The 12,164-nt window shown below is 43.6% G+C and overlaps 1 long non-coding RNA gene across 1 annotated transcript in view; it reads right to left on the bottom strand.

Moving 5' to 3' along the window:
* Nucleotides 1-595: 595 nt before the first annotated feature.
* Nucleotides 596-12,164, bottom strand: part of LOC134761349 (uncharacterized) — a 99,106-nt gene continuing 87,537 nt past the window's right edge. Inside the window, exon 2 of the long non-coding RNA XR_010139870.1 lies at nt 596-895. This is a non-coding gene — a long non-coding RNA (uncharacterized LOC134761349). The remainder of the gene's footprint in view (nt 896-12,164) is intronic.

Here is a 12,164-nt window from a genome sequence, read left to right on the forward strand (position 1 = left end):
GCACACAACAAATATTTTTCTTTTTATATATTCATAGTATTATATGTTTTATAAATATATTTATTTTAATGTGTAATAAGAAAAAAATACAAGTTAACCAAATCTGTGATTTTACTCATGTGTTTATTTAGGATGAACTTATTTTATTTTATTTTTAGATGGATACTTGCTGTGTTGCCCAGGCTGGAGTACAGTGGTGCGATCTTGGCTCACTGCAACCTCCGCCTCCCAGGTTCAAGTGATCCTCTCACCTCAGCCTCCTGAGTAGCTCAGATTACAGGTGCATGCCACCATGCTTGGCTGATTTTTGTGTTTTTAGTAAAGACGAGGTTTTATCATGTTGGCTAGGTTGGTCTCGAACTCCTGAGCTCAAGTGATCCACCTGCCTTGGCCTCCCAAAGTTCTAGGATCACAGGCATGAGCCACTGCACCCAGCCAGGATGAAGCTTAAACAGGGTTTAAGTTAAAGAATTAGTTGACTTAGAGAAAAGAATACTGGTGGCCCACAGAATAGAAAAAATTGCATAGTAAGTATGCAAATGACTAAAATTTGAGATCTTGCATAGGCTTAACAAGTAACAGTTGGGAAATTGACTTGATTTTAATTAGTTTATTTTACATATTCAGGATGTTTTGCCTAAAAGGCAATAGTATAAATCTTGGAAGGAAGCAAGAAGGAATTAAGGGATAAAAGAAAGGAGAGAGAGAAAGAAAAGGGTTGGGAGGGAACAAGTGCCAGTCTTGGGCCTTACAGTCTGAGGTTTCCATGCTGCTGGATTGGGATATGAGATGAGCTCATAGTTCTGTGTTTCAAGACTCTGAGCCCATCACAAGGGGATCATCAGGTGTCCAGGAAGAGGTTGGAGTTCCATATCCTCACAGATGAGAAGATTACCTACCTGGGTAGGAGGCAAAATTGTATCATTGTCTGGTTGTCTTCCCAGAGTCTAGCTTTGCTTTGATATCTTTTTGTCTTCAATGCTTGCTGGGAAGAAAAAACTTTTCCTCTCCTATACTGTTGCAATTCTGGTCACCAAAATGTATGTGCTTTCCCTCCACACCATGCAATTCTTCACTTTGTGGAAGACACTGACTGAATTGTCATACAATGTAACTCAATTTGATGCTATTGGCTGGGCATGGTGGCTCATGTCCATAATCCCAGCACTTCGGGAGGCTGAGGTGGGAGAATTGCTTAAACCCAGGAGTTCAAGACCAGCCTGGGCAACACAGCAAGATCCTGTTTCTACAAAATTTTTTTAAAAAATTAGCTGGGTGTGATGATGTGCACCTGTGGTCCCAGCTACTTGGGAGGCTAAGGTGGCAGAATCACTTGAACCTGGGGACTTGAGGCTGCAGTGAGCTATGATGGTGCCAGTGCACTCCAGCCTGGGTGACAGAGCTGGTGACAGAGCAAGACCCTGGCTCAAAAAAAAAAAAAAAAAAAAGGAACCAGGAGAAAGGATGCTATCCACCTGGAAATAGTGTCAGATCCCTCAGGTTAGGGGCTCAGTCCCACAAGACTGCCCTCACTTCAGACACAAGTCCAAGTTGTTACCTGTGCTTCTTTCTTTCCTTCCTTCCTTCCTTCCCTCCCTCCCTTCCTCTCCTCCCTCCCTCTTTCTTTTCTTTTCTTTCTTTCTTTCTTTTTTTTCTTTCTTTCTTTCTCCTTCCTTCCTTCCCTCCCTCCCTCTCTTCCTTCCTTCTTTCCTTCCTCTCTCTCTCTCTCTCTCTCTCTTTCTTTTTTGAGACAGAGTCTCACTCTGTTGCCCAGGCTGGAGTGCAATGGCACAATCTCGGCTCACTGTAACCTCCACCGTCCTGGTTCAAGCAGTTCTCCTTCCTCAGCCTCCCGAGTAGCTGGGATTACAGGCACATGCCACCACGCCAGGCTAATTTTTGTATTTTTAGTAGAGACAAGGTTTCACCATATTGGCCAGGCTGGTCTCTTGGCCAGGCTGGTCTCAAACTCCTGACCTCGTGAATCACCCGCCTGGGCCTCCCAAAGTGCTGGGATTACAGGGGTGAGCCACCGTGCCTGGCCTGTTACCTGTGTTTCTCACATACTTGCTATAAATCAGGGATCCCCATGACCCCCTCCTAAGGTTTAATCATTTGCTACCACTGCTCACAGAACTAAGGAAAGTGATTGACTTAGTGTTACCCATTTATTATAAAAGGACATGTAGGGGAGTTTTAAATTTTCCTCTATTCTCTGAAGGTTTGATAAGTTGAATCTATGAAAATCAACTGACAATAGACAAATGAACAGGAGAAAAGGCACGCACATTTATAACGTGCATATGCATGGGAGAATCTCAAAGTATGAGATTCAAAAAAGGGCGATACTTGAAGCTTAAATAGCAGTTTGAACTACAGAAAGAAATCGAAGCTTGGAGGTTCCTGGAGGGTGGTGGTGAAAAACTATCGGACGGTGAGGGGAGAGACTGCATTGTGAATAAAGATTGTCTCATTGTGCAGATAAAATCTCTCAGGTAGCTGCCCTCAGAAGAACAGGTGAAAAGTCTATCCAGGTGTGGTGTCCTGGGAGTTGAGTCCTCTAGTCTCCTGCTGTGTGAATTAATCTTCTCTGGTTAATGTAGATATCAGGGAGGAGGTGCACGGCAACCACATTCATTCCGAAGGAACTTCCCTTAGTCAGAGATGGAAAATTGCAGAGAAAACACCTCCCTGTGCTTCAAGAGGGCCTCGGGAGGGAAGGAGGGGTGAGAGGCAGGGGATCAGGAGGTCAGAGAGATTCTCCTGTAGTTCAAAGGACTCAGCATGCCAAAACACCATACTTTGGGGCATTGTTTTGTGAGCCCCAACAGATACATCTCAGGACCAGCCAGATGGAAGAGACGAATGGGACAAGTTATAGGGATAGGGGCACAGCTCTCCCATGCCTTCTCTGGATGCACCACCCTCCACCACCTCCACATGTTCAGCAACCTGTAAACTCTCAGAATCCTGTCCTTTTGGGTTTTTATAGAGGCTTCATCACTTAGACATGATTGGTTAAATCACTGGCCATTGGTGATCATCTTAACCTTTAGCTACTCTCTCCTCCTCTGAGGTCTGGGGATGGGGTTGAAAGTTCCAGCCCTCTAATCACATGATCGATTCCCATCCAACCAGCCCCCATCTCGAAGGAATCCAGGAGCTCCCAGCCATCAGTCCTCTCCTTAGCACACAAATAAACCCTTATTTTTTCCCAGATTCCAAGGGTTTTAGGAGCTGTGTGCCAGGAAAGAGAGAAAGACCAATATATATATATTTCTTATTATATCACAACATCACAGTGTCTCTTATTATCCCCTGCCCCACAGCACCCGCCCACCCTGACACACACACACACACACACACACACACACACATCCTTCTCAAGGTCATGATCATTCAGGGAGCAAAAGCACCGAGACGAGAGGTTTAACCCCAACTGAAACCAGAACATGTTTGCTTCAATGGGTTTCCTCTGGAAAAAGTTCATATTTTAAAGTTTTTAATGTCTGTTTACCCAATTAAACACTTGGTCTTTGGTTAAAGGAATTTTAGGTAATAGTTCAGAGGTGGGAGAGGTTTGGGAGTTTTGGGAGAAGCAGGACTTAACCTTTGGCTTTGACGTCGTAGTCAGTATAGGATGACCTGAAGGATAAACACGCTTTCGAAGGTCTAGGATGTCTGACAATGATGTCACCCCAGCCTTTTGATTCTCTCCCTTGGTCCCATGTCCACAAATACAAAGGGTCCTAGGCCCATTTTCACGTGACCTCTTGGGTCAGTCAGATCACACAGGGGACACCTGGCACTCTCAGAGGGTCTAATGGAAAAGGGTTTAGTGACAAGGTTATTTACTGAGAGGAGTGGGGGTATGAAGCTCTCCAGGTTTAGCCACAGTGGGGCTACTGCTTCCCCAGGCCTGATGAAGCTGGGCTGGGGGATGATGTTACAGAATTGGGAAGGCAGGAGCTGTGGTCATATTAGAATGAGCCACTGCCAAGATGTGGCCAGGTGGGGAGAAAACAGAGGGCTTAGCACTCCAATGTCTTTTTCTTCCTGTCCTTTGATTTCCCACTGGTGCCACCCAGTGGTCAAATAAAAATGGAAGCCAAAGATCAAGCAGGCTGGGTAATGCAATCAACAGAGAAGGGGAGAGAAAGAGAAGGGTGGGGAATTGACCTGACAGGTGAAGAGAATAACTGGCTGTCCACTCTCCCCACATCCAGTTCCTGCAGACCCCCAGCCCCATCCCTTGCTTGAAATTCATGACGCTCGCAGAAAGTCAGATTTGCAGGATATTAAAAAAGAAAGATAGAAAATAAAAGACACTTTTATACTTTATGCTCTGTAGATTTTAGTGACATTTTTGCACCTTTGTTTATCTCAAAACAACTTTGTGAAATACATATTATGGAACTAAGTAGGTAAGTGTGTCTTGCTCAAATCACAATGAATGGAATCAGGACTTGACTTGACCCTCATGTCTCTAAGCTTTTCTCTTTCTTTTAGACCAATGTCTTTCACTGGTCTCAAAGCCTTGGTGAGCCTTGAACCAATTCCGTGGATTATGACCCGCATTTGGAAAATAATGAAATAGAATTGAAGGGAACAGATTGGATGTCACAGTGTATTACCCATAATACAGGTTAATATTCTTTCTTGAGACTTTAACACATATAAATGTGTGTATGTGCTTTTGCGTATTAGGCTGTGATGTACTATATCACAACTATACACATAAAAAACCCAACAGGTATTTCTTCCTAAGGTTTCTGTTAAAGAAAGTCCAGGCCAGGCAGAGTGGCTCATGCCTGTAATCCCAGCATTTTGGGAGGCCGAGGCGGATGGATCTATTGATGTCAGGAGTTCAAGACCAGCCTGGATAACATGGCAAAACCCCATCTCTACTAAAAATACAAAAAAATTAGCCGGGCATGGTGGCGGGTACCTGTAATCCCAGCTACTCAGGAGGCTGAGGCAGGAGAATCGCTTGAACCCGGGAGGCGGAGATTGCAGTGAGCCAAGATTGCGCCACTGCACTACAGCCTGGGTGACAAGTGCAGATTGAGACTCCAACTCCAAAAAAAAAAAAACAAAACAAAAACAAAAAAAAGAAGTCTGAAAGCATTTTGTTAGACCATCTTCTCTTTTCACTCTGTTTATTCTTTCATTCATTTGTTCATTCATTCTCATTTACTGAACATCTTTTATGTGCCAGATCCTGAACTCAAACATCGCCAGATTTTGAATTCCGTATCATCATCTCACGCATTTGTTCAGTGCAAATTCTTTCTCCATTCTCCTTATACATCCTGCTTCACCACTTTCACTTTCCTAAACAATCCATGTCTTCTTTCATCTTGGGGACCTTTGCAAAACTCCACCTATCCTTTTCCCCTCTCTCTGTGAATTAATTCCTAGTCATCCTTCAGCTATAGAATCCTGCTTCTATGCTCAAAATCTGGCTTTGGTTCTTGAGGCAATTTTAAAATAAGGCTGCAAGTTATTTGACACTCACTCCAAAGAGGTAGAAACTATGTCACATCTCCTTAACGTGTACTCATGACTGCTTCAACCAATAAAGTATGGTGGAAGTGAAATGGTGTGACTTCCAAAGCCAGGTCATCAAAGGTCATGCAGCTTCCACCTTATTTGCTGGAACACTCACTTTTGGAGCCCTGAGCTGCTATGTAAGAAATCCAAATACTCAAGGCCACCATGGTAGAGAGGCCATATGTAGGTGTTCTAGGGGACAATTCCAATTAGATCCAGCACTCCAGCCATCCCTGCCATGGAGCAAAACATGTAACTGGGTTATCTTGTACTCTGCAGACCAGCCCACCCACAAAATGGATGACACTGAGTGACCCCCATTGATGCCATGGTTAACACAAAAATCACCCAGTTGAACCCTGCCTGAATTTGTGACCCACAACATTTATGAGATATAGTAAAATTGTTATTGCTTTAAGCCACTATGTTTTGGGATGGTATTTTGTGCAGCAATAGATAACTGCAACAAGTCTCTCTCTATGTGCTTCTATAGCATTCTGTTTTGTGAAGTTTATTGCATTGTAGCTTAACTTTCTAAGATCTACTTGTCTGCGTTTCCTAACAGAATATATGAAGACTGAAATGATATTTTGCTGCCACTTGTATTTCTAATACCTAGCATCGGTTCCACACAAAATATGGACTTAATAATTATTTTTTAAAATTTGGGTTCAATTTTTTTAAATTTTGGGAACAGAGCTTCTTTACAGGTAAGGTGTTCGTATGTTTGTGTCTGCCTGGACCGACTGATCTGATGTAATTATTAATAGAGTCCTCTTTCAGTTTCAAAATGTAAAGGATAAATGATATGAGCACTCTAATTAGAGGGGTCCTCGTGGGACCAGGGAAGGATTCTGAGTGATGCCCATCAGATTCATTAGAGTTTGGATTTGGCTCCGGTTGGATAAGAATGTTGAATTTTTAGATGAGCAATTTTAAAGAGTGACTGTTATTACCCCTGTCACCATTATATTTTGATTATATGCTCTATAATTAGATGTTGAAAATGCGAATGCATATTAATATTTGATTGATTTGATTACCCATCATAATTATACTTTGATCACTTTTGATAAATATATTGATTCATTTTTTATTTACTTCACAGTATTCTTTGTATAACTGCTTTGATAATATCTGATTACATCTTAATATTTGATTGCTTTGAGTAGCTCTTGTTTTAACCATTGGGAAGTTGGATCATATTAGTTATGATGAACCTGACTAGTGGTTATGAGGGTAGATTTTACAGTAAAACATACCTGGGTTTGATGTTCCCCATTACTTATACTGTGTGACATTGTGTAGGACACTTAACCTCTCTGGCCTTTAGTTTCCCCATCTCTAAAATGGACATAATAAAAGTTACTCATGAGGGTGCCTGGTGGATTAAATAAGATAATCATGTATTAGTAGGGTATTCTGGCTGGTCCCTAACTGACATTCTAGATAATTCTCATGTGTAGATGGATGATATTCGCTACTCCACCCAAATATCTACTTGCATGAACTGATACACATTAAGGCTTTTTGTTGATGTTGTTCCAGGAGGGGGCTCAGGGAGAAGGGAGAAGTCATTCTGGGTAGGGTGCTGATGAGGGAGAGAGGAAGAGAAGAGGAAAGAAGGAGAGGCCATGTCATGGGCTCCATTCTGCCATTCAGGCCACAAGGTCCAGGTGTTCAGAGTACAAGAGGGCCTGGCCAAAGGGGCAAGTGGGCTGACATCTGGCCACAGGGTTGCATTTGCTTGGGTGGTATGAGTATCTTTTCTAATTCACACCAAGGAGCCATGAGAGCCGCTCAGAGGTGTCACACGAAAGAAGGACTCAGTTAAGATTCAGTAGAAATGAAAGAGAAGAGAGAGACTGAGCGCAAACCCTGAAGTTCCTATGTGTGTGGAGGGTTCTGTGAGACTCTAGGTACCAGAACAGCAGTTGAGGCCCAGGAGGGCCTCTTTTCCCCTAGTGCTGCAGTTTGTGCCCTGGATCCCACAGTGCTCTGTGGGAGATGGCTGTGCCTGGCGATCAGCCTCCTCATGGGATTTGGGGACATTAGTGTGCGTGTGTGTGTGTGCACGCGCACATGCTGAGAGGAGAGGAACATGGATGGTATGTGGGTGGCGGTGACCCTTAATTATTGTAATAGCTAGAAATTATAGAGCATTTAGCTCCAGGTACTTTGCCAAACACTTTATACACATTATCATTTTTAATGGTCACAACAACCCTGTGACAATAACCACTAGTACTTTTATTATCCCCATTGTACAGATGGGAAATAGAGGCAAAGAGAAATTAAGGAACTTCTCCCAATGTTACAGAGAGTAGAGCTGGGATTTGAATCCAGACGGTCAGATGCCAGAGTCGCTACTTTTAGCCACGATGCCATATTTCCTCCTCATCAGGGAAACTGGAACTGTTCCTGACATGGGTGAGCCCCCTACTCCTATCCCTGGGGTCACTGGGAGTGGGGAGGAGCTCAACTGCTGCATAAGCCCATGATCCTCAACTCACTGAAATCTGTGTTAATGGGATCCATCACTTCCTTCAGCCTAGGGACACTGTGTTTTGGATATAAAGCACACTTGCCCAGGACCTGGCTCTGGCTTAGGACTCAGTAGAGAATTTCTATATTTAGTGTTCTGGATGACTGGCTTAGTAGTTCCTTTCTTGAGTCATGGTTTTACAGATGAGAACACAGAGAACCTCTTAGCCAAGTCAGTGCTCACTTTGACCTTCTGTTGAGCCTGTCCTTGTCTCTGACCCAAACTGAAGTCCACAGTGCAATGGGATGACCTGCCTTCTCTCCAGCTGGGGGGAGACTCAGGTGTGGGTAATGGTCCCCTGGCACTGGGCCACTGGAGAAGGAAGGCTATTAGCTGCCCATCTGCCGGCTGCTGTCGCTGGCTGCCGTCCAAATGACCCACAAGCCCTGGGAACGTTCAATGACCAGACACAGCCATGTGCTCCTGGAACACCAGAGCGACCACCCCATACTGAAAGGACACCTTTCCAGAATCCCATAGGAGTCCCCACACATTAGCAAGCCTCTTCTCTTAATCCTTCCTTCCTTTGCAGAAAACTGATGTACCTACATCTCATCCCTGAAACTGTGAGATGTTATCTTTTTCTTTTCCATCCTTTTATAACTTTTGAGTATAGTACAGTAATATTTTTAATATATTAGAGATTTCCAAAATTGAGATGTTACTTTTTTCCCATATTTTTATATATATATATATATATATATATATATATATTTATATAAAGTTACTTTTTTTGGTCATGCATGGATTTAAAAAAAATCCTTCGAGGAAATAAAGTAAAATGCTAACAGGTCTGCGGGTGATGTGATTATGGGTTAATTTAATTTTCTTCTCTATACTTCGCAGTAAGAATGTTCTGTTTTTTATGATATGAAAGGAAGTGGATCTTGTTTGTTTGGGTTTGTTTTTAGATTAGTTGCCTCTTTCAATATTTTTATTCTATCTAGTGCAAACTATAGTGCAACTTTATTTCAAGTAGGCATGGTATCTTTTTTTTACTCCATTTTGCTCCCTAAAATTTATCTAGGATGGATCTGTTCTGCTAAGGAGGAAGTGGACTAGAAACCAAAAGTACAGACTCAGGCAACTTCTCATACAGATGGAAAGAGCTTTGAATCAAGAGTCAAAAGGGTGAGTCCTCCTTCTGGCTCCACCAAACATTGAGCACCTTGGTCTTTTTTTTTTTTTTTTGAGACAGAGTCACACTCTGTCATCCAGGCTGGAGTTCAGTGGCACAATCTCGGCTCACTGCAACCTCTGCCTCCTGGGTTCAAGCGTTTCTCCCGCCTCAGCCTCCCAAGTAGCTGGGATTGCAGGCGCGTGCCACCACGTCTGGCTAATTCTTGTATTTTTAGTAGAGATGGGGTTTCGCCATGTTGGCCAAGCTGATCTCAAACTCCTGACCTCAAGCGATCCACCCACTTCGGCCTCCCAAAGTGCTGGGATTACAAGTGTGAGCTACCGCGCCTGGCAATCTTTTCATTGGTAAAGCCACTTAGACTCCATGGCCTCTGCCATCTCTTCCAGGCCTGAACTTCAGTGAATCTTTGCTGTCTTGTGGAAATCAGTTGGAAAATAGGGCAACAATTAGCCTACAGCTGACTTTGTTAGAATATAACGATTTAAATACTTGAAGATCCTGGTAGTTCAAATTAAGTATGAGAATGGCTCTTCTGGTGCTGAGCAAAGGAAGAAAACTCAAGTAGTAGCAATCTGGCAGGGTTTTCCTGGAACTGTACTTGACGTGTTTTTTTTTTTTTTTGAGATGGGGTCTCACCCTGCCACCCAGGCTGGAGTGCAGTGGCACAATCATAGCTCACTGCAGCCTTGACATCCTGGGCTCAGATTTCTCTCTCCTCTTTTTATGTACACATATATGTATGTATGTATGTACACATACTTACATATATTTATATATGTAAATTTTTCTGAACTATTTGGGAGTAAGTTGCATACATCCAAAGCTGTTTCCCTGGCATTCAGTGCAGTACAGTCCTGGCCTGGATGTCCCTCAAGCCTGGTGCCACATCTTCCCTCCCATCACTCCCACTGCCACCAGCACACCCTCAGACTCAGACCTAGCGTTTTTCCTCTCATCAGAAAGCCCTCCCTCTACCCACCCAGACCAGAACTCCACTGTACGTGCCCCTCCTTAGGTGTTAAAAAGAAGAGTATTTAATTTGATTGGCTCACTTGGGAGAAGAGGCCAGCTCCCAAGTAGAGTGCAGTGGTGCAATCATAGCTCACTGCAGCCTCAAACTCCCACTTCAGCCTCTCAAGTAGTTGGCACTACAGGCATGCACCACCACACCTGGCTAATTTTTTTGTAGTTTTTGTAGAGACCTGTTTTCTTCATGTTGCCCAGGCTGGTCTTGAACTCCTGGACTCAAGTGATCTATCTGCCTTTGTCTCCCAAAGTGCTGGGATTACACAGGTGAGCCACCATGCCTGGCCTACTTGTTTTTTTTTTTTTTTTTTTTTTTGAGTTGGAGTCTTACTCTCGCCCAGGCTGGAGTGCGGTGGCACAATCTTGGTTCACTGCAACCTCCGTTTGCTGGGTTCAAGTGATTCTCATGCCTCAGCCTCCTGAGTTGCTGGGATTACAGGTTGCTTGGCTAATTTTCATAGTTTTAGTGGAGATGGGGTTTCACCACGTTGACCAGGCTGGTCTCTAACTCCTGACCTCAAGCAATCTGCTTGCCTTGCCTCGGCCTCCCAAAGTTCTGGGATTACAGGCATGAGCCACCGTGCCCAGTCTAATTGGCATATTTTTAAGGTACAGAAGAACCCACATGGGATAGGAAGGAAAGAAGATGATCTAGTGTCTACGGGCAAAGGTATGGATTTGGAAACAAGCCCATCCCATGTGGACAATGGATGGGACACAAAAATTCAAAAACATGAAGAGGAAGCCAGAAACGTCTCCCAGCTGGGGAGAGTATAAAGCGCCGTGTGCCTCTTTTCCCATTCATGGGGCTGTGTGGTAGCAACCCAACAGCAGCCTCCATGTATTCTGTGACAGTTAACTCATCAATTTTGTTTTCCTTTGGTTTAACTGTAAGTTCAAAGTAAATATTGATATTTTTTAAGATATAAAAGCAGTCACTCATCACAATGCATTTCAACAAAACCAAACAGTTTGGTGACCAAGACTCACAGAGATTTCTCCTAATTGGATAAAAAGATGAGGCCTGTGCTTTTTCATTTGCTTGATTAATTACTGCTCTGAAACCCTTGAAAACAGACATGGTCCGTAAGTGGTATCTGTTGCTTAATCGAGGACAGATGTTTTTGAAAACCTATTAAATAGGCCTAGAGAGTTATTGACTCTGAAGTGAATCATTGAACTGTATGTTTTTTACAAGTAACATGCCAGCAAAAAACGATTTTTGCTAATATTCAAGTTAGAGTCACCATAATTGTTGTTTGTCCTAAACCTACCAGCATCTAGAAGCAGCTCCAAGATTATGGTAGTAAATGGCATCACCATCGATCCAGGGGACTAGGCTGAAAATCCAATAATCACTCACAACTTCTTCCTGCCTGTACTTCTCTCCCTTATCCCTGCTCTGTCCAAGCTCCGTTGTCATTCTCAAGTTCATTGCCTAAGAGCAGTATCTCTCCAGGTGTCTCCTGTGTCTGTTCCTACCACCGCTTATGTTAAAACAACTGTGATATGGCTTTGGTGACTGGAGGAACACCAGGGTCCTTAGTCTCATGCCGATTTAGACAAAACAACACGGACACATATAGAGTGGTTTTAAGGAGCGGAGAGTGTAATAGGTAAGAAAGAAGGAAGAAGCTCCCCCATACAGAGACTGGAAGGGGGATCCAAGCCAAGAGAGGAAACCTCATGTGCTGCAGAAAAGTGGCTGCTTATATGAGTAGGCTGGAGGAGATGGTGTCTGACTTGTATAGGGCTGGGGGATTGGTTTGACCAGGCATGTCATTCACGTAGCCTATGGAAAAACCGGTCCTGCCACCCTAGCCTTTTAATATGCAAATGAAGGGCGCCAGGATGTTCTACACACGTGGGGATATGTCAGGGTGGCCATGTTGCCAGGCA

Source organism: Pongo abelii, chromosome 3 (genome assembly GCF_028885655.2).
Source record: "Pongo abelii isolate AG06213 chromosome 3, NHGRI_mPonAbe1-v2.0_pri, whole genome shotgun sequence".
Taxonomy (NCBI): Eukaryota; Metazoa; Chordata; class Mammalia; order Primates; family Hominidae; genus Pongo; species Pongo abelii.